The 26284-nt window shown below is 38.6% G+C and overlaps 1 protein-coding gene across 2 annotated transcripts in view; it reads left to right on the forward strand.

Moving 5' to 3' along the window:
* Positions 1-26284, forward strand: part of TAF3 (TATA-box binding protein associated factor 3) — a 170392-nt gene that overhangs the window by 15952 nt on the left and 128156 nt on the right. The window lies entirely within an intron of this gene.

Consider the following 26284-nt stretch of genomic DNA (forward strand, 5'->3'; position numbering starts at 1 on the left):
GTTCCAGCTGGCGTGGGTCCTTTGACCCTGAAGACCGTAGCATAACTCCAAATTTTATATGATTGATCAGCTTCGAGAGAAATAAAATGACACAGGTGGCTGTGCAGATTGTATCGGCCAGAAGTCTACAGTCCCCTCTTAAATTTCTGTAGGTCTCTTCCATTGTTTTTTTTAATGATAGACTTGAGTTTTACTGATCTACTTTTAGGAACTTTGAATCGACTTCTTCTAAACCATGGACATATTTGAGAATTTCATTTGAGATAATTCAAATAGTTATTTCCATCTAATTTTACCAAAGGAAAGAAGCAGTAATTTCCTTCTCTTTTTTTGTTGTGAGTGTGGTGATGTTCTGTGACTGTGTTGGTTAATTGTTCCTGCTCTGTGCTAATACCCTGCCATGGGCACAGTTAACACTCACTAATTATTTCTCATTCGTGTCATCAGACTGATTTAAACTTATAATTCATTTTTATCAAGCATTAGTAGTAAAAATGTAATGGTTAAATATACACAGTAATATTTAATTATCCCTTTTATTCTTGCTGGAGACTTCAAATGCTGCAGCAAAAATAAGAATATTGATTTCTTTTTTTTAATGTGAAAGTGACGGCAGTTCAGTAGGTGGCAGTCTTTCCTTTTCTGTTAGTGTTAATGACTCTCCAGTTAAATGATAAAAAAACATTTTCAAAGTCATAAGAAAAACCATACAACTTAAACCATCACTAGCTTCTTTTAGAAAGAAAAAGAACAACTTTGTTATTTCTGTGCAACTTTGTGAGAGCAGTTATAAATGAATAGATTTCCTATTTATTTACCTTAGGAAACTTGTATCCAGAGAAAATTCCTTTTATCATTTAGCAAAAGCCTTAATGTTATTCTTTCTGAAACTTGATTTTCTTTTTAAAAATGTGAAATTATTATCCATTAGTATCTACTTTCCTTCCATGTTTTGATTTTTAAACGTTATCTTTAAAGTCCCATTAGAGGATACTTACTTTAAAAAACGAAGGCACTTTTCCTGACTTAACGTATCAGTTTTCCTGATTTTTCAGTGTGCCCGTCCCTTTTTTTTAATTCTGAAGAGACTATTTGGTTAGTTGAAATAACTAGTACACTTCTCTTTTACTCTTTTTATTCAGCATTGTTTGTGTTTTGTTTTTTTAACATTTTTGTTGTGTTTTCCTTGAGCAGTTCCTACCCTTTGAAAGTATTGACATTTCATGATATTTATTCCCTCTTAAAGGTTTAAAAAAGAACAAAGAGAAAATTACTTTTTAAAAAAAAAAATGAAATAAAGCTCATTCTATCCTGCTATTACCATATGGGTCCATTGAGCTCTTTTGCAAATTTAAGTTACATTATACAATCTTACAGATTTATATTTTCCTATATCCTGAGATATTTTGCTTATGTATCATCATAAGAATTACTTTAATGACTCATCACTGCTCATCAATTATTCCCAACTATACTTAAAAAAAAAAGAATGATGGAGTCACCTAGATAAGGATGATCCAATAGTGAAGTAAATTGTCATTCTTTGTTTTTCTAATTGTGGGACCAGAGTATTCTATTCTACCTCAAGAATGTATAAGAGGGGCTTGAAAATACCATGTTTTGGTCTACTTTTAAATTTCATTGAATATAGTTGAAAATGTGAAATTGTTCATTTTCCACTTACAGTGGAAAAGAGAAAAACTGGCAGGTTTTACAGTTAGGAGACAATCGACGGTGTTGATGATGATGTTGATGAAGAAGAGGAGAGGAAGAGGAGGAAGAGGAGGAGAAAAGAAAGTAGTTGATTATATGAAAGAAATCTCGGACTCTGGGTCTTCAGATGACCATGTGCTACGTGCATTTTCAACCTAAAATTGACAACTGCATAGTGTTTCTCAGGACAAACAAGGAATAAGGTTTTCTTACCCAGTTAGTCATTCATCAGGAAGTGCTTCGTGATGCAGTATTTTTGTAACAAGAGCCAAAACCATTTCGTTCTGCTAAAAGGATGTGTGACAATATTTTTTTCATTTTTCATGCTCTTCCACACCAAAATGTACATGATACAAAGGGCGTGCTGTGTTTATAGTCTTACTACAATTTCTGATAAACTAGTTTTCGCTCTCCTTTTACTCTTACTTATGTAAACGATGTGTAAGATGGCTTAAAAATATAAAGGCTCCATTGGACCCAGATGTCAAATGGTAATAGCTGTTTTTCCTGATGGACTGGGGGTTAAAGTAAAAAAAATACTTGTCAGATTTAATGGTACCATTACATTTTAACACTTCTTTTTCGCGTGCAACCCTAATTATGTCTGACAGACACAATTGGGAATAGTGAGAAGGAAATAGTAGTTCTGGACCAATCAGCAGCGGAATGAAACACTCCGGAAGTCCCAGTGCCATGGTAAAGGAGAAAAACTCACTTTTCATTTCCTCTCACGTACAGTGTGTTCAGATTAACTTTAAAGGAGCCCGGGATGTAGGTCGGAGACTTGGTCTGCAGCTGAGTGTTACCTGCGTGTGGAGCCCGCCTCAGCAGGCCTCTCGTCACCAGCTGACAGACCTGGGCCCGTCCCCCGAGAGCTGCTGGATATCCTGTTGCAAGTTAAATATGAAACAGGGAGACACTTAGGTTGGCGCTGAAAGGCTTTCTGGAAGTTGAGCTCCACATGAGCTTGTTAGCGCGCTCACTTGTATCAGGGCTGACTTTGTGGGGAAGGAGAGGCTAGTCCTGTCCTTCGCGGGGGGACAGAGGTGCTTTGGGAAAATACAGTGCGTGGCCTAAATGCTGTGCCTTCACGTGTGTGTGTGGTACCTGTCGCATGTCCTCTTGCGAGTACTGGGCAGTCGTCGGGCCTGCCAAGGTGATATCTAATGTCCTGTGGCAGGACAGCCTGTCAGCAAATGTATGTTTATGGTTTCACAAACGTTGAGTATTTCAACAAATGCTTCACAGTGGGGCTGTTTGGAGACTTTGTTTTTTCCCCTTCGTCTTTCCAGACTTTAATTGCAAAAAGAAATAACACGTGGGGTGAGGGACAAGAGACCAATTCTGGATTGGGTGCAACGTAGCAGACACCTGTGACAGGTGGCTGGCCTGACTTGGTGGTCACAAGAGCGTGGTGCTGCACACTCCTCTCCAGCATCGCCCGCACGGACTCATGTACGCCTTGTAGTAAGCCAGTGCCTTACGGGTCATTACTGTCCTCTTTCTGCGGAGAAGCAGACTAAGGTGTAGCGATGATAGATGACGTCAGATCACACGCTAGTAACTGGGGGATCCGGGATTTGAATCCAGGCAGTTTGACTCTAAAGATCCAGTGGCTTGTTTGTTTTTAATTACTGAATAATTTTTATACTTAAGTTCTATTTCTCGGGGTGCCTGGGTGGCTCAGTCTGAGTGACGCACTTTTGATTTCGGCTCAGGCCATGATGTCCTAGGTCTTGAGATGGATGCCCCCGCCATGGGCTCCAGGCTCGGCTGGGAGTCGGCGTGGGATTCTCTCTCCCCCTCATCCTCTGCCCCTCCCCCCCACTCAACATGTGCGTGTGGAGGGGGCACACTCTCTCTCAAATAAGTAAATATATGTTCTATTTCTATAAGTGATATTCCCATTTATTTATAACGTTGAAAGATTGGTAAGGAAGACCTTAGACACTATACCACTGGTTTCATCCTGTAGATCTCAGACTTCTGGGAAGACTTAGGGTTATTTCAAGGGATATGTGAATTTATATTGCATAAAGCATCATGTGTAGGCTAAATAAAAAATACATATAAATGTATATGTACATATATGTGCATAACTAAATGTATAACAGTGATTTGGTTTCTAACATGCAAATTCATTTAGTATAACTTAGTTAATTAACTAGTCAACTAATTAGTTAATTAACTAATTAACATACAATATAATTACATCTGTATTGTTGGGGTTCTTGAAAGCTTTTGATTTAAAAAAAGAAAAGTGGGTATTTATTAGAAATGATTGAGAGCCATTGAGTGACAGATGACAGGATTTGCCTGACATCTGGATTCCCATCTCTTGATGAATCCTCTGTTCAAACCTCTCAGCTAACAACAGCAATGAAACTCGGTGTTATTTTCTGTTTTCAATGCTATACCTCTAGGTTACATCTTTGCTGTGTTTTAATTAAGAAGCTCACTTGACAGTTACCGCTCTGTTCATTGAGTTGGTCTCATGAATGAGAGCATTCATTTTATTTTGGGATGGATAGGACAACTCGTGCCATCAATTTGGGGAAGTCCTATGTGGGAGGCAAAATTCATACCATACATAAATTTAAAGTAAAAAATTGATAGTATTTAAAATACTGGCTTTGCAGTACATAGTCCTTTATTAAACTTATTCAGCACATACTTTTCGATCTCTGGTTGTGGGTGCCAAGCTCTATTATGAACACAGAATACTTAATACTTACGTGAGCAGAGTAGACAAAATTCCTTGCCCGTATGGAGTTTACACTTCACGGGATGGAGAAGACAGGAATAAACATAACAGTATAAGTAAACTGTATAGCATTCTGCATAGTATTTATTGGGGAGGGTACTGTGAGAGAAAAAATAGAGCATGACAAGGAGAAATGAAATGCTAAATGTACATTGTACAAAAAAAGGAGGGAATATTTGTCCAGTATGCTAATAATTAAATTCGTTAAGAGGTTGTTTGCATAGTTGACAATCATGTGAAGTTCTCACCTGACTTTCCTTCTTTTACTATAGTTTAAGCCAGAAGTCAACAGACTCTTTCTGGCCAGCAGCCTGATTGAATAAATAAAACTTAATTGGAAAACAGCTATGCCCATTTGTCCAGACCAGGATGAAATACCTAAAGATAGTGGCAGCAGACATTTTCCAACTAAGTAGCCTTGTCAGATCCCTCTAAAGTGAAGTCCCCGCTTCAGAAGCTCCCAGCCCCACTGACTCACTCAGAGCTCCCAGCTGGCTTTTAATTCCACTCTGAAACATGAGCAGATAATCGGGATTATCAGACAATTGAAAAAGCTGCTCATGTGAAAGAAAACAAAACAAACAAAAAAGCAACCTGGAGGAAGCAGAATTATGCAAGGGGGGAAAAAACAAAACAAAAACTTGATAATACTTCTTTACTAATATCCTCAGAGACTTAAAAGGAAATACTGTAACCGTGAAGCAAGAACAGGACACTGTTTTTGAAAAGGAAATGGAGAAGGAGAAGGAGCAGAAGCAGCAGAAGCAACAGAAAACGCATTCATTCCAAGGCCAAAAGAGCCTTCAGGAATTAAAAGTCGTGGTAGCAGAAATAAAACAAAAAACTCAATATAGAACTAGAAAGTACAGGTATAGAAAGGAGAACAAAACAGATTTTAAAAGGGAAAAGTTTTGTTAACTATTATAGGACGCATCCAGGAGAGCCACTGTCCGAATAGCCAGTCTCAGGAAGGCCCAGAAACAGTGGACCAACCCAGCAGCAAGGAGCACCATCAGAGCCAGATCGTTGTCTTGAATTTATTTCTCCCTAAAAGGAACCAGGGCTCCTCAGAAAAACGGCTGTTTCCAAGTCTGGGCAGGATATCTACAAAGTGTTCTAGAACATCTTGTCATACCAGATAGCAAGAAAGCCATCGAAGACTGGGAAGAGAGTATCCAAAGGACTAAAAAGCCAGTTTAAAGAGGGACCCATTCACTGTCGTTCTGATGTCTCACAGCTGCTCCCCTCTGCCCCCGCCAAGAAGAAAGTAAATGCATTCCCAAGTTTGTGATAAATTTAACCAACATAAAAATGTGTGGTACCTGATTTATGAATAATACTAAATACTCCTTCCTATTGTAGATTCCATGTAGGCAACTGATTTTTCAGAGCATGCTCTTGCTGGATTTTGCGGCTGACAGACAGGTATTCTCTTATGTAAATGAGGAAGACAAAAATGAAACCAGTATGTGTGTTGATAGGATGAGGGATTTCTTTGCGGAGTTAGATGCTGGTTTTTGAATTCTGGCAGAATATTGTTTGTTTTGTGTGTGTGTGTGCGTGCTATTTACAATGAATGGCTACAGGCACAACACACTTTTAAATTGAATCTGCATTTTCAGCATTTTCTCAGTCACTTTCTTAAGCCTAGATAATCAACAAAACAGTAAATCCTTCTGTGTTTTGTAGCATTAACCCATTTCCAAGGTGTAAAACCCTCTGCCCCGTTGGTCAGTTTCACTGAATGCAGCCTTGGAAGCGAACTGGCGGCTCACGTTATCCTACAGTCTCCTCATATGGGTACAGTAGTTGTAAATAACCAGAAGACAGGCATAATCAGGAGGGATGAATCTAAGCATTTCTTTTTCTTTTCATGTAATTTAATTAATTGTAAGCACATAATATTTAAATCTTTTTTTAAGATTTTATTTATTTAATTTTGAGAGAGAGAGGGCATACAAGCAGGAGGAGAGGGGCAGAGTGGGAAGCAGACTGCTGGCCGAGCAGGGAGCCCGATGCAGGACTCGATCTCAGGACCCTGAGATCATGACCTGAGCTGAAGGCAGTTGCATAACTGACTGAACCACTGAGACAGACACCCTTTGGCTCTAAATCTTATCCCTACCCCAGCACACACTAGGCAGGTCTGCCTTTTTGCAGTGGGTGTGTATCTGGAAGTTGATGTGACTCAAATTTTTAAAAAAATAGAATTTAAAATAAAGACAAAATGCTCCCTATTTAAAAGGTGCTTGCCCCAAATTCTCTGTAAAGTGAGGAATCCTTCTGTAAAACAAGCAGTGATCTAAGTTTCAGGTTAGTTTTTTGAGGACTATCTACACACACAAATAAGGTCATAAAACCCAAGAGAACTAGCTCGAGCCTTCAGCTCACTAGAGGGAAGATAGGTGGTGCCTTGTGTTTAGAATATTATGATAATGATATTATATTCCATCATAAAAGAGTAACTTGAAGACTATAAATTTTCTGGTGAATGTTCTAAAATTTCTTTTGAATTTACTTCTGGATGAAATCAGATCTCCTCTTTTCATTTGAATCAATACAAGTAAGCATTTAATTTAGTTTCTAAGGTACTGTTATTTGGATGGCCATGCTGACGCCTAAAATAAAGGAATGTGAAAGTAAGGAAGAAGAAGAAGGACAAAACAAAGATTAATTGACTGAAAATGCAGGCTCATCAGCAAGCCATACAAATCCTTTTCTGAAACCGTGTCTTTCCTATCACGGGGCCATCGTTTTATCCCATTAGTAAGTAAGAACTGTTTTTTCTCTCTCTCTCTCTCTCTCAGACTATATGTCTAGGAGAAAGTTCTTTGGAATTGGAGGAGAAATTGGCTGGGTGCCTACGGAATAGCAATAGGTACTCCCTGAGAGTCAGACTTGGTGCCGGAAAGTCTTCGGGACATTAAAGTAGACACTGGATAGTGTATTATTTGGTGAACTGTCACAGGACTCTACTCAGACCTGTTCTCAAGTTTTAAAAGGCATTTTGATTTTATGTTGCTTGAATTCTTCATCCTATTTGTGAGTTATTTCATGAAAGGGTGATTGTATTTTGATTTGAGGGAAATAATGACTTTTTTCTTTCACACGGGTATAAATATCATCCAAGAATAGCTCTTGGCTCTCCCTTAGCTTTTTTACATGATTATTTACCTCAGTATCTTAAGTGATGTTTTGTTAAGCTTGAGAAAGAAAAAGGTAGGAGAAAATCAGAGAAGTTATGAAACTATTAGCTTTCTAAATTCATTAGGGGAGAACTCTGCTTTTCAGCTCTACCACACTCCAGGGTTCTTTGCAGCATTTCTAGAAAAAAAAATTTTTTTTTTTTTTCTTGCCGACCTCAGGGGTTTCTCCGAAACTTTAGCCATTTGTCAGTTGAGTTATTTGGGGGAGGCAGGAGTAGGGAAGAGTAGAATTAGAGGATATGTAGGGTTAACGGCTTACAAATAGGTTTGAATGGCTTCTGTAGCCCATTACCTTTTGAACTCTGTTTTAGTGTAAATGGAGATGTGAAATCACACTACTACTCTCTCTTATATCCCATAGTAAAACATGCTCTTTCAAAATAGTGACTGGTCTGGTTGTTAAAAAAAGATCTTCCCCAAAGAATTGTAGTGGTAGAATAGTAAAATCTTCATTTTCATTCTAAAGCCACTGATTTATGAATCGTCAAAGAAATGAATGATATTATAGGCAATTTCCAGTAATTTTGTATAATTTGGACTTGGATTCTGGCACTAAATTACATATTTCGTTTCTCTTTTTGGCACTTGGTGCTTTAGAACCCCCTGTATGACATCATAACTTAGGTCAACTATGCTGTAGTTATTATCATTGACAGAGCTGATTTATTTTTGGAGAATAAAAAACTCCTTAACTAGTTTCTCATGGGTTCTGGTCATTACTGATTAGCTGGGATGCCTCTGGCTCTTGTATTCACGTGTGTCTGCAAACCGGAGCACCAAGCCTGAGTCAGAGCCTCAGCCTGATCCCCAGATTTCCAGCTCTGTCGTGTTGAAGTCTTAGCTTATAACTGAGTCCTGTCTCTTTGTTTGTTTTAATACATCTGTTTGTTTGATACATCTTTTGTTAACTAGAACTCACTTTAGGGTTGTTGTGAGGTTAATACACGTAACACACTGAGGACAGTGCCTGGAATCTAGTCAAGCGCCCAGTAGATGTTTCGAACCATTGCTGGTTTTCATGTGAGTGGCATCATTGCTGGGTCCTTGGTATTACAGTTTTTTCTCATTTTTGTTCATTTGTTTGTTTAGTTCATCCAGGGCACTACTCTACTTTGGAACAGAAAGTTCTTACAGAATTATTTATTCCCATGGCTCTGCTATTTACCGGCTCCCTTGACAGTGCAGCGAGGTGCAGGGTATCCCCTGGTGGGAAAGGAGGAAAAACCGAACGGTCGATTCCTCCACCTCCCGATTTTATAGAGAAACAAACAGTGCTCGCCTTTCCCTTCGGTGTGCCTTTTATGGACAGTGCTGTCTGACCCCAAGTGGCCAAGCCCCTCCAGCCCACTTGTTTCGAGAAACAGGATGCTGCCGAATGCCAACGTAAGCACAAAATGCGGGTAATCTCTTACGGTTTGCTGTAGTCAGACTTGGACTCAATGTGCCTGCAGCTAGGGCTTAATTGTAGAGGCTCGCTGGCCGCAAGTTGCGGGCAGACAGCAGCTGACACTGTTTGCGGCACTCGCTGTCTGCTTTGAGTGGAGCTTAAAGTGGGGTTTCTGTTTGGACATTTAGGAACGAACCAGCTTATTTTGAGCACCCACCATGTGTTCTGGTCTGCTTATTGCTTCGCAGACATCGTCTGTTTAATCCTCACAGCCACGCTGGGAATTCGCTATTGTCATCCTCATTTTTGACAAAGAACTGCGGCCTAGACAAGTGACCTGATTGTCGGAGGTCCTGCATTTCTTACATGGCACAGCCGAGTTGTAGAGATGACTCTGCAGGACTGTCCCTGTACAAGTCTGCTGTTTCTTCAGTAGTCTTGTATCACACAAGTACGAGTGACAATTGGGATGCATAGGGATTCTCAAAATTAATGTTGTCCCTCTTCTGGTTAAAGGTAGAGACTTGGCAGTGAGGATGACATCAGAGGCTTTACTGTCTACAGTATGTGTGTTTGTGGGAGTGCGAATGTGTGTGTGTGTGTGTGTGTGTGTGTCCTGCCCTACTGTTTGCTTCCTCGCCTTCTAAAGGTCTTTATTCATGCCATCTTCTCACCGAGACTTTTCTAGAACACTTTGAGGATTGTAACCCCTCCTCTTATTTTTTTTTTTTAAGATTTTATTTATTTATTTGACAGAGATCACAAGTAGGCAGAGGGGCAGGCGCATAGAGAGGGGGAAGCAGTCTCCCTGCTGAGCAGAGAGCCCGATGAGGGGCTCAATCCCAGGACCCTGGGATCATAACCTGAGCTGAAGGCAGAGGCTTTAACCCACTGAGCCACCCAGACGCCTCTGTAACCCCTCTTCTATACACACATGTTCGATCTTCAGGTCCTGCCATGTGTATTCTGGGTTCCAGGTGGGCTTGGTCACGAAGGCACCTGACATGGTCTTGTTCTTTAGCCCATTTCAGACTGGGCTAGGGCGATGATGGGGACCCGTAGCCCAACTTCTCCAACTCCTGAAGTCATGTCCAGAATACAGTTCCCTACTGTTTACTGGCCCCACCTTATCTCCTACAGTTCTACCCTCAATATCTTTACCTTTGATAAAGAAAAGAATTTCAGACCATCTTTCATTTGAGAATGAGGTAGGGAAATAGAAAGGATTCATCTGCCAATTGTATTAAGTCCATTTTTTCCTTGGTGGTGCATTAATGGCTGTACTTTACTGTAATTTATTAATGTCATTTCTCTGTCTTCCTCTACTAGACCAGAATCCATGAGGAGGTCCATTTTATTAAGTGTTTCGTTCCCTGTACTTACACAGTACATAGCCCCTAGTGGGCTCTCATGAAATGTGGAGCAAGTGGCTGTTTCCTGGAGAATTTATTTCATGCTGATGATTGTGTATACTGCCCTAGCATCCTTGTTTTGTGTCTCCCAATTCATTTTACTCCAGATGTGGTTATTAATGGCTGTTATTTCAGTTGAAATTCATCCTTTGAAATTTTATTCAAGAAATGAATTCTTAGTTGTTTGAGGTTTATTGTTTAAAAAATTGATTTTATAGAATTGATTGGTGTTTTAGAGATATGATCCATAGTGCAATAAAATAGTGCTTTTTTAATAAGTGAATTTATTACCTTTAAAAACTCAATTTGTATGACTAACTAGTATGAGCAAATACACAGTTCTACTATTGTCAGACCATGCTGAAGCATTCTGAGGTGACACAGTGAGCTGACATGGGTGACTTGGGATATTTTAAATTTCCAGCAGAGGACACTGGTACTTAACATTTTCCAGACACTTGGAAATACTAGCTCAAGGTAGTTTATAGTCTTAACATTAGATTACACTCAATATATTTAGATCACACTAAATATAATAAATATATAGTGTTAACATCAGATCACACTAAATATATATATATATATTTACAAAACTAGATTTTTAGTGGTTGCTGAGATTAAAAATAGGAACTGTGTGTGAAAGAACTTTGAGTACAGCAGAATAGGATGCTCGTGTCCCACCTGGCTGCGGGAGTAGAGAAGTCCTGCACTGTGGACAGGTGCACATCTCCTATGAGTAAGTAACTGGGTTATTTGACACCCAAAACATATAGGTATAAAAAAAATTATATGTTATTTAATTTTAAATAGTTATCAGGTTGTTAGGACAAAAGTGCTAAGTTAGTTTGGGTCTAATTACTGAATAAATGGAACTGTGAGATACTTCTTTTGGCCTTGGTGGACCATGAAAAAAATCACTGAGACTCACTAAGGTCTGTGGGAACTGAGATAGTTTAGGCACCTCTGACGTAGGCTGGTAAAAAGTAATGGTGCCATCGACAACGCGTGATTTTCTGGGAGGGGGTATACAGGAAGCCGCCAGGAGATAAGTAACAAACTCAGGGAATTTAAATAATCGATTAGATTTAATCAGCAATCCCAATCAACTTTAGTTTCTATAGTTCTGTGAACATTATTTATGTTATTCATCTATAGGAATTTATTAAGCTCTGGCTTAAATCTTATGTTGCTTTGTGAACTGTTTTTGGTACATTGTACATTAGAACTCTTGGAATCATTTATGGTTAGCAAACATGGAAGCTGTGTAGCTCTTTAGGTCAGTGATGGACTCCTTCAGCCAGGGGCACGTGTTTTTGTCTTCGGGAAGGTTTTGTTCTGATCCAGCACTCAAATTTCCATATCCCAGAGAAGGCATTGTTGATGCTGATGTTTTCAAACTGGAAAGGTTCTATGTACCTATTTTGAAAGCAGTCTTAGAGGTTCAGAACCGAGAAGTTGGAATGATCTATTGGGTTATTTTGCCCTTTTCTAATTCCAGTCCCTCCAAAAGTAACGTGTACATTAACTTTTGAGCACACATTGAAATGAGTTTGTAAGGAGACACTTACAAACACTAACCACTAACTAGGTGGTTACCCAGTAGGATAGTTCATATAAAACAAAAGGCAGGATAAATGCTTATTTTATATACTCCATTTCCAAGTGACTCCTTGACAAAAGCGTATATAATGGATTTTAATCCATTTCAGTTCTTATCCTTTCTGGAGCCCAATTGCCGAGTCTTTTGCTAGCAGAAGCCTCTTAGTATTTGCTCCTATGCCTTTTGACTTGGTCCTTGATAGATTCGCTATCTGATGTGTCAGGCTGTTACTGGTTCTTAGGGTTGGTCTCAGTTGATTGCCTTTTCTTTGAGGATGGATCAGATTTTCCTTTTTCTTCATACGGCTAATGATTTTTATTATGTTCTCGTTATCGTGAATGATAGTTTATAGAGACTGTGGATTCTCTTATATTCCTCTGAAGAGTGTTGATTTTTTGTTTTGGTGGGAAGCTAATTTGGTTCCACCAAACTCCAAACTGTGCCTCTCGTATGTTGGGTGGCTCCTGTAATCTGAGTAGTGTTCGATATTTTTTTTCTATACTATTGTCTTAAATTTCTTTCCAGCTCAATTGAGGTATAGTTGATGTATGGTAAGCTCCACATGTCTAAAATATACAATTTGTTGAGTTTTGATATATGTATATACTTGTAAAATCATTGTCACAGTTAAAATAATGAACACATCAGTCACCCTCAAAAGTTTACACGAGCCCTTTGTAATCCGTCCCTTCTTCCTACCTAAGTCCCCTTCAAGGCAACCACCGATCTGCTTTCTGTTGCTATCGATTATCTTGCATTTTCTAGAACTTTATATAAAGGAAATCATAGTATATTCTATTTTTCTGTCTGGCTTTTTACATATAGCATGATTATTTTGAGATCCATTCATGCTGTCACCAGTACCCATATTTTGTTTATTTTTATTGCTGAACAGCGTTTTATTATGTGGGTGTATCACAGTTCGTTTACCCATTCACTTAGTCATAGACATTTGGCTTGTTTCCTCTCTTGGACTATTTCAAATAAAATTGCTTTGAGCATTTACACTTTCACTTCTCTTGGAGAAATACCCAGGAATGGAATGACTGTGAGTAATAAACTATTCCTTATCTGTCTGAGTCGGAAGTGTAGTGTCTTCTACCAGAATCCATGAAACTACGGCAGACTGACTTCTTAGCTTGCAAGTACAATAGCATTTCAGACCCTTTATGTAAGTTCTTGTCAGCAGGTCCTTTGCATTTCCATATAAAATTTAGAATCAGTCTATCAATTTCTATAGGAAAGACTGTTGTAATTTGTATTGAGATAGCACTGAATTTATAGGCCAGTTTGGAAAGGATGACATCTTAACACTGTTGAGCCTTCCACGTAGTGAACATGGACTATCTACATATATTTAGGTCTTTTTAATTATTCTGAGCAATGTTTATTAGTTTTCACTGTGCATCTCATATATGCCTTTTGTAACCTTATCTGTTTCACATTTTTGATGCTATTTTACATGGCATTAAGCAAATAGACTTTTTTTAGAACAGTTTTATGTTCATATCAAAATTGATCAGAAAATACAGAGAGTTCTCACATACCCCCTCCTATCTCTATCAATGACCCAAACCAGAGTGATACGCTTGTTATAATCGATGTGCCTGTGCTGACACGTCGTTATTATGCAACATCCGCAGTTTACACATTAGGGTTCATTCTTCGAGTTGTACATCCTGTGGGTTTTGACAAGTGTATACATATCGTACATGATACCATGTCAGTGCCATGCGGTTTTCACCACCCTAAAAATCATCCGTGTTCCACCTGCTCCTCCCCACCTTTGCACTAACTCCTGGCAACCAGGGATCTTTCTGGTGTCGTCATAGTTTTGCCTTCTCCAGAATGTCACAGAGCTAGACTCATATAGTATTTGGGCTTTTCAGATTGGCTTCTTACACTAGTGATATTCATTTGGGATTCTTCCACGTGTTTTCATAGCTTGATAGTTCATCTCATTTTAGGACCAAGTAATAGTCCATCTCTGGATACACCACACTTTATTTACCATTCACCTACTGGAGAGCCTCTTGGCTTGCACATTTTGGCAGTTATAAATGAACCTGCCATAAATATCCGTGTGCAGGTTCTCACGTGGACATAAATTTTCCACTCTTCGGGTAACTGTTTAGTTTGTTGTTTTGTATTTTGTTTTGGTTTTGATCATTATCTGATCTGCTTGGAGTCTACCCTGCACGTGTGTAGTTTAGAGGCCAGAGATTTGGGCAGAATTTATAAGCAGGAATGGGGGCTTCCCCTCTGTGGCTCTTTCCTTTGTCGGATTCTTCCCTTGCTTTCTAGTTATTGTAACTCCAAACGCTGTGCAGTAAAACAGTAGGCTTCTGAGTTCCGGTCTTCTCTCAAAGCCCAGACTGGGGCCTTGCCTTCAGCGGAGAGCTATAGCACGAGGAAGCGCCGCAGGGCCTCTCCCTAGTTCCAAGTGGTCACACCCCTTCAGATTCTGCTTTCAGTTGCTCTCGGATGGTTTTTGACTATTGCTTTAATATTTTGTCCCGCGTTCCTAATTGTTACCTGGGGAAGGCGTAGTCTGACCTGTATTGTTCTGCCATTACAGGAAACTGAGCCCCAGTCACCAGTTCTTCTGGGAAACGGCATTTTGCAGCCATTGCTGGTTGTCGGGCTGCCTTTGGCTTAGCCTGTCATTTCTGGATCTTTCCTTGTCTGTATGAATCATTTGTTCTTTTTGCTTCAATGCCCAAAGAAATTGTTTTTTCTCTTTCTAAAATGTCGATCGATTTTACCAGAATATCTTGGCATTCGTTGCTCTGGATTGATATCCTCAGGTACATTGTGTCCTTTTTCAATATGAAGTTAAAAATCTTCTTGAGGAGAACTTTCTGCAAGTATCACCTTAGTGTTTGTTCTGTTCCTTTACATTGGTTTTCTTTTTCAGGATTTCTGTTAGCTGTACGTGAGGGCTATTTTGGCTTTTCCACAATATTCTTTCCTTTTTAATTCTTTCTAATCTTCTAATCTCAATTTTCTGAATTTCCTTCTTTTCCCTCTTTTCCCTTCAGGTATTTATTTGACTTTGGTGTTTTCTAGTTTAGTCTTTGTTTCTGAAATGCTTTTTAAAAAATGTCTAATTACTTTGCTTTTATCACCTCATTTCTGAGTTTTTCTCATCCTGTTATTTTTATAGCTTATATAAATTTTAATGTCTTCATAGCTTGTTTTGAAATCGTATGTTTCAGTGTTGAACTGTTTGTTTTTTTCAATCTTTTTTTTTTTTCAATGTTTTTCAGTTTTGCTTCCGTTTATGATAGGATGTTAATCTTCTTTTCTCATGTGGTAACTTGGTTTGGGATTTGACCTCGATACTTTTCTGATGCTCATTTTCCTTGAGATTAGTTTTCCTGAACACTTAGAAGGCTGGGTTCAGACAGCCGTTCTAACTTTCCAGAGCTCCCTCTTTTGGTGTTTACACGTACGCAGGGTTATAAAAAAAAATCTGGCAGTTTGACTTCTGAGATCAGCTGGCAACATGCCCCTTGCTCACTTTATATGACTTCATCTTCCTTCTGTCTCTGCGGTCCGTGCTCTGCTCAAGTTGGAGTCCCACGCTTCGGCTGCTCTCCACTGTGGGGCCCCTTCCTAAAAGGGTGCCCTGGCAGATCTGTTCTGAGAGTTCACAGAGGCTGGAATTCCCAGCCCCTTCAGACTTGACCGCAGGGCTCAGAACTCCTCTGGTTTGGAGTGTCCGGGATCCCTACAGTGTTAGACGTGGTTCTCAAAGCGGCGCCTGCACTTCTGGTGCATGTCTGTTGGCTGCTGTGGGTCCTTCCTTTGTCAGGTCAGGTCGGAGGATCTGTTGCTTTCCTTGTCTTTCCCATGAGGCCCTGAAAGCAGCTGGACCTTTGGCCTCTTGGTTGGTCGTGCACATCTACTTGCTTGTCTTTTGAACTTATCCTTTGAACTTACCTCTTAGTTTGTTAGAAAGGTGATCAGTGGGTTTGGATTTTGCTGTCTCATTGTTCTGTCTTCATGTGGAGCCTTTGAAATATCCATATATTACACTGCTACTGCTACCGTTATTTTCCCAGAGCTTTCATCAGTATTTTGATGATTTTCAAGGTACTTTTTGAAAGTGTGAATCACCCCGGTGAGTCTCCTGTGTCCCTTTGTCGTCACTTTCCCTCCTCTTTTTGGACCCTTCCTCCCCACCAACCACTGATCTCTTCCGTCCCTGTGATTTTGCGTTTTCTAGAACGTCATAAAAGGAGTAATTCAGTATGTAACCTTCCGAGTCTTTTTCTTCTTAGCATAAATGCTTTTAAGATTTATCCATATCGTATGTGCTGGCGGTCCTTACTTTTCATTGCTGAGTTGTATCTACATGATGACTGTGCCACAATTTGGTTATCCCTCCCCCAGCTCATGGACACTGTTTAAGTAATTTCTGGTGATTGTGATAGAGCTGGTATGAAACCCGAGTGGGCGTATGTGTAGGCATGTGTTTTCATCTCTCTTGGGGGTAAATATCTAGGAATAGAATGTCCAGATCATATGGCTTGGTGGGTTTTGTTTTGTTTTGTTTTATTGAACTGTCAAAATTCTTTATATTTTCTGGTCACCAGTCCTTTATCATACATGTGTTTTACAAATATTTTCTCCCAGCCTATGTTTTGTCTTTACATTTTATTAACAGTGTTAGACTTTCTACATTTTGGAGCACCGTTTTACGTTTTGTTAAGTATTTTATCCTTTTTCGTTTCTAATTTGTACTTTTTGTGTCCCATGAAATCTTTGCTAACTCAAGATCGCACAGATTTTTCTCATATGGTTCCTTCTAGAAGTTTCATAGTTGTAGGTCTTCCATTTGAGGTGTGATCCGCCTTCAGTCAATCTCTGTGTATGGTCTAAGAGGATGCTGGGTTTCACTTTGGAACATATGGATATCTACTTGTTTCTTGCGACTTTTGTTGAAAAGCAATGTGTTCTTTACTAACTTGCCTTTGACTCCTTGGTTGAAAATCAGGTGACCACGTATGTGTGGAGCTGTTGTCTTTGATGTGATTTTGCCGGTTGTAATGGGAGGATTCCAGCAGGACTAGGGCGGATTTGGTGGCTCTGAGACCAGTGTGTTGAGCAGAGAGCAGTCAGTAGGTCTGGAGTCAGGAGGGCAGAGAGGGTGGAGAAGGTGGGGAGGTGGGGAGGCAGGCGGTGTGGCCGGGGAGCTGGGTGGGGGCCTCCTCTGAGGTCGGTGCTGGTGATGGGGCTACTGGCATGGCAGCCTTCGCCGTGTCTAGCGGACCGGTGGCAGGTGCGGGTAAAGTGGCCATTGGGCTCTTCTAGATGTAGGGCTTCTCACAGGCTGGAGAGCACGGAATAGAAGGTTAGTTATCTGTCTTGAATAAGCCAGTACTTTCTCTTAGTTGGAAAATCACAACAACCCTGTGAAGGTTGCTCCCGCTCCCACGGCTTTCCCACTCTGTTTCATTTCCTCCTCCCGCGCCCCCGTGGGCGCTTACTTCTAGGGTTCGCTGCCACTGAGTCATGCAGATAAAAGCAGCCACGACTGCGTTTTACCCCCCTCCCCCCGTTCCTACACACACTGAGCTTCATTGTACACTGTTGAGCACCTTGCTCTTTTATCATACTTAACACTAAATTCTGTAGATTCTCCCGTTCGTAGTTAAGGACTTTTGAGTCACCTTAGTGATGAATGTGTCAAAATATTAATAGCAGGTTTTTTTGGAGTATAAAATAATTTAAAAATGTGTTCCTGTAATTTCGAAGTTCCTTCTTTGTGCATATGTTATTTTTATGATTAGCCAATTTGAAACGTTAAATTTAGTTCTGTTAACAGATGTATACGTGCCCTCCCTGTTGGATGTCGCAGTGAACAAAAGCCGCAGAACTCTGCCTCAGGGCGCCTGCGTTCTAGTGAGCCGTGATGGTGATAGTCACCAAATAAGAAAAGAGGAAATGGTGTGATGGGGTGTGTGTGTGTGTAGGCAGCCAGGACAGTGACCACAAAGCAGGTCATGATCAGGGAAGAGAGCGTGCGAGCTGGTGCCAGAGCTCTAAGGTAAGATTAAACATGACGTTTTCAAGAAACAGAAATAAGGCCGGTCTGTCTAGAACCTTCTGAGGAGGAGAGTGGTGTAAGATGAAGCAGGGGTCAGTTCTTATCTGATAACCAGGGAGGAGAATGAGGATTTTCTTCTAACCACAGCGGGAAAGCATTGAAGAGTTTAAGTTATTAAAAAGAAAACGAGCTTAGAAAAGGCTGGAAAGCCTGCAGTTGACAGATGAGTCGAAGGAGAATCTAGAAAGCCTGGTTAGAAGCGAGTCTCAAGAAAACCCTGCGGTGTTAAATGCATCAGGTGGGTGCTTGGATGAGGACCAATAAGAGGGTTATTCAGCTGTTTTTATGGCGCACTCCAAAATCTAATCTACCTGAAACAGTAACTCCAAATTCAAAAGATAAATTAAATTTTAGATCAATATACAGTTTACATTCCAAACGGAGGAAAGCAGTTTTTAAAGACGTGATTTCAAGTATACATTTAAAAGGTATTTTATGTTTTAAAGAATTGGCACTTGGTCACTCCCTTCTTCCAGAATTATTATGCTGACATTGAGGCTTCAGGAAATCCAGTGTTTAAGTTGGTGCGCAAAAACAAATACCTCCGCACTCACTGAAAAATCCTAGCCTGGCTCGGAATTAGCCAAAATGTTTGTGTTTCACTGTGACTAGATGTTTCGTGTGCGGGAGTATGTACAGAATTCGAGGAAGGAAGGCCCATACTCCTTCTGTGTGGCGTTTGGATATGGAGCAGGCAGGATGACTACTAGAAGTGGAAGGGTGACGAGGAATATCGTCTTGCAAAGCTTTTAATAGGAAGGAAGATTGGGGGGGCTCTCGGGGGGCTCAGTCAGTTAGCGTCTGCCTTTGGTCCCAGATCTCAGGGTCCTGGGATCAAGCCCCACGTGTTGCATCGGCTCTCGGAGTCTGCTTCCCTCGCTCCCTCTCCCTCTGCGCTCTCTCTCTCTCTCTCTCTCTCTCTCGCTTTATCTCACATAAATAAAAAAAAAATCTTAAAAAAAAAAAAAAGAAAAAAGGAAGAAAAATTGGTGTATTTGTGAACCAAAAAGAAGAGTTAGACTTTTATTATATGGACAAGTAAAATGTTCTGGAGTAAGAATGATAGAAAATCATCACCCGAAGTAGTGACAAGAACAATGGTGGCACAACTATGGTGACCATTAAGGGGTAGAAGAAGTATAGCAGAATGGTTAAAACCTCAGCCTCTATACGTGCAGGGTCTTGGGTTCAAATTCTGGAGCAGCTCCTTAGTAGCCATGTTTTATTGGATGTGTAACTTAAATGTTCCAAGTCTCGTTTCCTTATATGAGACATATATGTAATAGTTACCCTCATCACAGGGGAGAAGAGGAGATGAAGTTATAAACTGGGCAAAGTCTCAGTGCCCTGCCTTTTGGCACCTCGCGAGTGCTGGGTGAACAATGGTGATGTAATTAATATAATAATTATTATAATTTTGTTAACTGTTTTATTCATATTCCATAAGGCAAGTATTAGTACCCCCATTTTTCAGATGAAAAACCATGTAGAGAACCTTAAGAAATTTTCTAAAGTTCACACAGCTTGCAAATGCAAAGGTAGGGTTTCAATTCAAGATGATCTGACTCTAGATTCATGCTTTTTAAAAAATTTTTAAAGAGATTTTATTTTATTTATTTGACAGACAGAGATCACAAGTAGGCAGAGAGGCAGGCAGAGAGAGGGAGGGAAGCAGGCTCCCCGCTGAGCAGAGAGCCCAATGTGGAGCTTGATCCCAAAGACCCCAGGACCACGACTCAAGCCAAAGGCAGAGGCTTTAACCCACTGAGCCACCCAGGTGCCCCTAGATTCATGCTTTTAATCATAACTGCATAGCATCTACTAAAAAGGCCCTTCCAAGATCAGATCTCAGGTCATTGGAATTCAGAGTTTAGAGAGAACAATTGTTCAGATGGAACAATCCTATTTTGTCTGTTATTTTGAAGGTTTTACACTACATGCTTATGTCCTACTCCTTTTTTAAAAATAAAGACTATCACATAAGAAAGATACTAATTTTGAAAACTTTAGAAGTACATGTAGGATCAAAGAAAGACATCCTTTAATAACGCCATTACATAATGGGGTATATCCTTCCTATTTTTTTCTCCTGTGTATGTGTATGTATCTGTAGTTCTTCTTGGTTTCTTTTCTCCAAAATGAGATCACACCATTCGCATATGTTCAGATTTGGATTCCCTCCCCTCTCTTATTTTATTATGAAAATCTTTCCATGTCTGTTACCGTGGCCTAGGCAGCTTGGAATTGCATTATGTAGGTGTGCCATAATTCCTTTACCTCGTTCCTTCTTGAAACAATTAGGTCATTTAGAATTTTCACCAGTTTAACAGTGCGTTCATGAACGTCCCTGGTCACGTATCTCTTTGTCCTTTCTAATGATTTCCTTAAAAGAAATTATTATTATTTATTGTTTTTTTAAAGATTTTTTTAAAATTTATTATTATTTTATTATAAATAATTTTTAAAAGATTTTATTTATTTATTTGAGAGAGAGAACACGCGCACTAGCAGGGGGAGGGGCAGAGGGAGCGGGAGAAGTCGGCTCCCCCGCAGAGAAGGGAGCCAGACTTTGACTTCAGGACTCTATCCCAGGACCCTGAGATCATGACCTGAGCTGAAGGTAGATGCTTAACTGACAGAACCACCCACATGTCCCCTATTTTTAAGGAACTTTTAAGGATACATGTTCCAAATTGCCCTTCAGGAAGGTCATCCCAGCAGCATGAGACCACCTGGTTCCCAACATTTGCATCTCCAGTGGGTGTTCGTTTTTATGCTTCCCAGACTGGCAAAGAATGGTTATATCTTACATGCCTTTGATTACCATTTGTGAACTGTTAGTCTTCTTTTCCATTGTAAATTGCCTCTTTTTCTTATAAGAGCATGAAGAGTAATGAAAGATAGTCTGTAATATACAAATAGTAATAGAGATATCAGGAAAAAAATAACATGGTCTAAAGATTTGTCTTCTTTCCTTCTATGTGTTAGATTATTAGGAAATAAAAAATAATAAAACTAATAAAATTAGGAAATAATACAATTCTGATCCCAAGAATGATCAATTGGACCCTTTCCTTCTTGTGATGCATAATTTCTCCTTCAGTTCTGAAATTGTTATGAGTCGTTCTCACACTCTGGAACACTTCCACTTCTTAAGGAAGTATGTCCTTAAAAAAAAAAACAAAAACCTTAAGATTCATCAGGATCTATCCTTTCTGTTATTTCTATTATAATTTTCTGGCTTTGTCCTATTTATTTTTGTTTCTTCTCTCCTGGTGGCCAGTTCAAATATAGTTTCTTTCCTAATTGAAGATATTTTTGGTGGTCTCTTATAAAATTGAGAATTAGCTGTGGTGAGAAAAGGGGGTCTTTGTTGAAGCCCACTTTGTTGAAGTCGACTCAGCAGACTTTGTTGAAGTCGACTCAGCCGATTTTGTGGAAGCTAAGTTAAGCTGACCATTAACAAAGCTCTTCTCACTTGGGAGTGCCAGCCTTGACCTAGCAGCAGAACTGGACGCATTTCTCCTTCCTTCTCTTTTTCTCTACATCTGTTCCTTAAACATCTCAACAGTCTGTCCAAGCAAGACTTTACACTCCAGCCGACAGTCTTCTGCTTACGGCTGCTTTGTTCTTGATACCTTTGGTGGAAGAAGGGACCTTACTCCTTGGTCCATTCCTCCTACCCCTCGCTCCTCACCTATTTAAGTTGCTGAGGGACTGTATTCTGGGCATCACCACTCTTGAAGCTCAGAGGTTCCCGGTTCTGTAAAACAAATTGGTTTCCTGTATACTCATGAAATTCTTGTCCTACTTTTTAAAGTACAATTTCTGAAACTTAGATTGTATGGCTCTGCAACAGAAATAATCTAATTACAAGGAAAGACAGTCGGTAATTTTCTTCCGTTCTAGGGAAAAGGAATAGTTTCTTTTGGCTAGAGATTAAAACATCAGAGTACGTTGAGGTCAACTGAATGTACTCGTTTTCAAACTTCATTTGTTCACTTTTCAAAAGTTTCCTATCTCACAATACGTAGGATTCAAAGGTTTTAAAATACATGTAATTTTAAGTCTTCTGTTATTTCTCGTTAATCAGACTTTCGTATATGGTAGAGTTTTTACTTGAAACAAAGGAACTGTATAGTAACAATGGTTACTTTGTTACTGAGGTCCATATGCTAAGGATAGATTGTCATTTGTTGCTGAGACTAAGGGTCTTACAGGAATGCTTTATAGACTTAAAGAAGTACTTGCTGGTGAGGAGAAATCAATCAATCAATCAATCAATCAGTATTCTCTGAATCTAGGTTGGTTTGAAATATGTATTGCTATTATGACATTATGTGCGTGATGGGCAGAGAAGTAGATAAAAATCCATTTAACGAATGAATTTCATTGAATGAATGAAATTCTAGTTTCTTTTACTAAATATGCAAATTTACAATTAAGAAGTAGTATTGATGAATTATCCAAACATTTCTAAAATGTATTCATCATTTAAAAAAACAGTTTGTCTTTTAGCCAGTTGGTGTATAGTTGAAAGCCGTATTTCTAGAATTTAATTTTCAAAACTTTAAATTTCATCAAGAAGCTTTTCAAATATAAAGTTAAATATTGATTTAGGTTTAAAGTGACACAAGTTGGATTTCATTTTTTATATTAAAGGAGGGCAGCACGATTTTCTTAATTAAAGTTTGTTCTTCCTGGATTTAGTTTCTAAGTAAAATGTTATTTTTTTTCCCCTGCAAAGTTCTACACTTATCAGTAGAGGGCACTGTTGTAACGTGATAGACGCGTTTTATGGCTTCACTTACTCCCCCAACTGCCTTTGCAGTTTGGAAAGTGTTTTTAAAAGCAATGTTCTCTGTGTAATTAAAATCAGTTCCCTGTATAATTAGCAATGGAGCCTTATTCTTTGTGGCAGAGTTTGTGGATGGTGTTATTTTTATTTATTTTTTTTTTAGTCTGTTCTCTTCTATAGCCAGTGCCAAAAACTGTCGCCCGTTAAAATATAGAAAGTTGTATTGTGGTTTATCAGCACTAAGCAATATTGTAGATGAAATATATAAAATTACAGTATGTTTCATTTAGGTGCTCTGAGCAAATTATTTGATAGGGGACGTTTAAAATTCCTGGTTCTATCTTGAGAAATAGCAGAGTTAATGTGCCATAGAAATATCTTGTGTTCAGGTGCCTTGAATAATAATGGAGGACAACGAATTCTTGCAGCGTTTTTAAAAATGTACCAGCATTAGTGTACTGCTTTAAAAAAAAAATTTGATCTACTTAGCAAATTCTCTGTATAATTTCCTTTTCATGCTTCTTTAAAATCATACAATATTGATACACAGATATTTAACTACTAAAATAATGAATATTAAAGCACAATTAAACTTATACCTCTCTTTCTTAAAGGAACATAAATGTCATATAAAATGACAGTAAATATGTATTTACTTCCTGGCTACCTTGGGAAATGTTTGGGGGCAAAGAGGTTAGAGGAGAAATCAAGCCTGAAGTTTTAAGTTGTCAGAGGTATGATTCATAAAGTTGTAATACATCTGTAAGTCCCAGACTCCACTTTAGTAGTTTAAAGCCAAACAAATCTTATTTCAAATCAAAGTACAGATCATTAGCTGTATAATTTTCAGGAACTTTAAAAAATTTAAATAATAATTTAATATATTTGAGATTAATTTATTTCTTTGCTTTAGTATTTGTAAAAGAAAAGAACTTGAGAGTTAAGAGTATTTTTTAATCATTAGTTAATAGAAAGCCATGTGAAACTAGGGAATTAACTATAATTTTCTGCAAGAAGTTTTTTTTTTTTTTTAACTTTGTGAAATGCTCTAGTTAAGGGTCTAATCAACTGTTGAAATTGTGTTCGTCTCAAAATAGGCCTTTATTTTCAAATGTAAGGAAGGGCTTGCTTTGGCTTATCTTGTATATCACAGACTTTGAAAAAAAAGAATAGATAATTTCATGTTGACTTATTTACTCTGACAATAAAAAAGTCGAGGGTAGAATCTGAGCGAGGAGTAAGACTGTTGAAAGAAGCCACCGTGTAATTAAAACAACAACAACAACTTGGAAACATCCTTTATGCATTTGTCACTGTTGGTGCAATTTTAGAATATTTTAGTTGAGTTGGAGTACAGCATGAGCTGAAAATTAGGCACACCTTTAAAAAGCTCTCTGTCACTTTTTTTCTCATGTTGTAATGTTATGGATGTCTCCAGAGGAAGACATTCTGGTTTTGTCCCTCCCTTATATTAGTAGTCCCACCAGTGCTTTCCAGTGCCTAGTGAGATAGATGGGGCCAGGTGTTTTGAAGTAGTAGCCAAATAACAGAAGAAGAATATTCTAGAAACTGTACTAGTTTCTTGTTAGGAAACTAATGTGTTAGGTCAGTGAGAGAAAAACTTAATGCTGTTTATCCATAGATCCAAAACCATTGTTTCCTCATTTCCGATTACCAAAGTGGGAATAAAACAAGTTTTCATTTTGCTGAAACATTTGTATTGAGTACTTACAGTTCCCTCTATCATCTTGGTAATGATTATCGCTGTGTTTTCCCCAGAGAGGCCATCCCAGGTTTTAGTCTAGGCCATTTGTATTCAGCAAGGTCAAGATAAGTTTTATCTCTGCAGATAAGTCAAGTGCATTAGAATCAATAGGTAATAGTAAAATGCATTGAAAATATTATTGCCGAGCTCTTAATGAATTTTTAAAGCTGTGAGCTTGTCATAAAATATACCTCTTATGTTATTTTTATTTATTTATATGGAGCTCAGGAGTATAATTAATTTTATAGGGCTTTTAAAGAAAAGAAACTTAGGAATGGATTAAAGTAACATTTTTAGAAATCCTTAATTACTCTAGATTTAAACCTGTACTGATGGTTTCAGAGGCTAATATTTTTAAAGAAAAGAAATGCAAAAGAATAAATATTATAAGGTGCTTATAAATTACAAGCGTAACTTGAGTTTGCTTGTTTAGATAATCATTTTTAATAAGTTGTATATATCTTACCCATGGGCTTTCCTGTGTAAATCAGATTTCTGCTTCCTTGATTGGGGGCAGTGGTTGGAAAAAGACCTCGTACTCTTATTGAGAGATGATGGTGAGTATTTCATTATTTTAGACTTTCTCTTCTAACCTAAATATATAAACATGCTCTGTGTGTTTAAAGACAAAAAGGGTTTTTCATTGATTTTTTTTTTTCTTTCTTGAAGGAATACTTCAGTGGCTTATATTCATGAATGTATTCAAAAATATAGATGATAAAAAGAATATGTTTTGTCCTCATTTTTTTTCAAGTCAGTTTTTTTTTTGTGGTAAACATGACCACAATCTTAGGAGATATAGTGATTGAATTAATTCTCTCTGTAGGCGCAAATTACATGGGAAAGTTGTTCCCGGATTACTTACTTACCTTATCAACTAACTATTCAGGACACATACACTAAAGAAATTATGTATTGAACTTTAGTTCTTTTCCTTCTTCAGTATTGCCATTAAAAAAGAAAGCCTTTCTCAACTTGATGGGTTTATTGTTTGGAATTATGCTGTGCCTGCTTCTGTTCATGCTTTGTTCATTTCCCCCAGTTCGCTCTTTTTCCTTTGACGCTCATTTAGAAGATACCGGTTTGTAGGTTTTCCTTGTTCTAAATGAAGCTTGCTTATCTTAGCTGCTAATTGAAATGAGGAGACTGAAGCCAGTCTTCAGGTTGCTTTTAGGTGTTACTTATCAGTCATTATTTATATGATAGTAAATAAAACAGTCCGTGCTATCATAACTGACCCTTCTAATTTTTTTGCCCCCTCTCTCCATACTTCATACATTGTTTATTTATTTAACCATTTTAATTGAAGGTAATATAAACATCTGGCACCGTTTCTGGAAATTGTAACTGTTTTCTTTGAAAGTTCTTATAAGGATTGTCTTTGAGCCTACCGTTTGTTAATCATAATATGGGTCTACATTTTCACCCACTTAGCAGTTTCTCTTTCTGGCTGAAGGATGACGATGTCTCCTTAACATGGGGCCGGTTTATTTTTTTGCTGGAGTAGATGGGCTGTGCCCTATA

This window comes from Mustela nigripes, chromosome 6 (assembly GCF_022355385.1).
Source record: "Mustela nigripes isolate SB6536 chromosome 6, MUSNIG.SB6536, whole genome shotgun sequence".
NCBI classification, from domain to species: Eukaryota; Metazoa; Chordata; class Mammalia; order Carnivora; family Mustelidae; genus Mustela; species Mustela nigripes.